The sequence below is a fragment of the Anopheles nili genome, chromosome 3, assembly GCF_943737925.1.
Source record: "Anopheles nili chromosome 3, idAnoNiliSN_F5_01, whole genome shotgun sequence".
Classification (NCBI taxonomy): domain Eukaryota; kingdom Metazoa; phylum Arthropoda; class Insecta; order Diptera; family Culicidae; genus Anopheles; species Anopheles nili.
The window spans coordinates 57,874,839-57,877,018 of NC_071292.1; positions in this window are offsets into that span (position 1 = coordinate 57,874,839).

Here is a 2,180-nt window from a genome sequence, read left to right on the forward strand (position 1 = left end):
CCCATTGGCTTGGCGTTGGGGTTATCGATCCACGTTTTTTTTTTCTCCCAAGATGTCAACAAATGCCGCGGGGAAAGTGGGGTCGCTTCCGGGGGGGTGTATTTTTTCTGCTTTCGATTTTCTCGAGGCCAAACGGGCATCGGGACGGGAGCTGAAGTGAACAGCGCTTGCTTTCGAAAAACCCCATACATCATTATCGACAACGGGCGCACTTATCTTGGCCCGCGGTGCACACATACGCTGCCAGAATGACGGCATCATTTACAGGCCGGCTAGAGGAACTGTGCCAAGGGGTGGTAAAGCAAGGACCCGCGGAAGAGAAGTCACTCTCGGGAGCTAATGTGCCAAACAACCGCAGCAGCAGCAGCAAAAGAAGTATCGTGGCTGTTGTGAATGTCGTGAGACCTTCAGCGTTGCGTCACACCGCGTGTGGATGTGTGGGTGTTTTTTTTTTCATTCGTTTTTCCTACTCCCATTGTTCGAGGAGTCGGGCATGATCAACAAAACATGCACTTCACGCCGTGGGCGGAAGGAAAAGTTCGTGGAAAATGGGTACCGCACGGGCCAGTGTATGCGAACTCAGCACGCTGCAGCACGTTAAACGAATCACATTTCGGTGGAAGCACTTACTCGCACGAGAGCGAAACTTTAACACAAGCTCCGACGTTTAGGAAGCTCCGCTTGATCCATACGAATCGGGTACTTGGTGATCCTTTTGTGTGATTAAATTGTCCAACCCCTTGGCACTGACCTTTGTGGCCATTTGAGCAAATAACGTGCGATTTAACATCAATTTCCGCTCGAGTGTGATTGATGCCGAAAGTGGCCACGTATGCGACACCCACCGCGCGCCCCCTCACGGGTGCAGCTTTCCCGCCGGGTCACATATCAGTCCACCCGCACTTGGGGGCCACTTCATCCATCTTGCTCTCGGTACCCCTTGGCGCTTGGTAGGCACGTGCCGAGCATATGTCCCACACTAATGCCGGTTTCGTGCCGATCGCGGACCTCCATGCGGACCCCGATAACTAGTGCCAATCTTCACGTGAAAGATTATGACGGCGACAACGGTGATGATGGAAAACGATGACGCTGGTTATGATTAAGGGCAGCGCGGAGAGATAATGATAGTGATGAGCCAAAATTTTGGAAAATGATGGATGACCCCCCCGGGAGATTATGCCGACGCGTTCGTTTGGTTTTGCGGCCCTTTTTTTCCTCTTTCCTCTTTTCGTATCCTTGTTGCACGCGTGAATGTGTGGCTTTTTTTTTTGGCCTTTTCCTATCCACCACGCGCCTATCACACATGCACATGAGAGCATTCGCATTGAGGTGGGGGGTTGGACAAAAAAAAAAGAAAGAATGCGATCAGTCGATTAAGGTGGGTCGCTTTCGCGTCACTTTAGGCACTGCAGGACGAACGACCCTACAGCACACGATTGAGGTCCTTTGTGAATCGCCCTACTACCCTGCATAAGAGAACAACCGGAACCGGAGAAAGGTTTTCCTTTCCCACTTGCAATCCAACCCACACGTCGACCTCTTTCTCTCTCTCTCTCTCGATGAGCATGAGTCGTCAGTACATCCGACCATTCATCAACGCTTGAGCTGCGCGAGCAAGCAAACGGACGGATGGATGAAATGGAAACCCCCTACGAAGCGAGTTCACCGGAAACCGGATATCGGCGAATCGTGCCGCGTGCCTCGAGTGCCGCTGCATGACGCGGACAGCATGATGCGACGGTTTTTCGCCAAACCCCGGCCCGAACACCGACGCCCGTGATAAATTGTTTCCAATCAAAGCTCTGACGACGTGGCCGAGGGCTAAACGGACGCGAAACGACACGCAACACATGCACAGACCCGAAAAGAGGAAGGGAACCCTGACGTGACGCGGGCACTTCCGGAAATTAGATGTACTCGAGTGGATGAGATTGCGCCGGCTTTGATGTTGGAGTGGACGAATTTTCCACAGCAAACCGCCGGTCGGGTTTTCCGGGCACTCCGCTTCCCGCTAATGGGCCAGCACTCAAATCACATTACGGCGAGCTTTATGCGCGGTTTCGCTCCGACAAGTTGCCAGTGACATTGAAACTAACTGCGATCGGCGACGATAGAAACCGGCGCGAGTAAATCAAGCCTGGGGCAGGTGAAAAACTCGGTTTACTTCCCTTGCTACG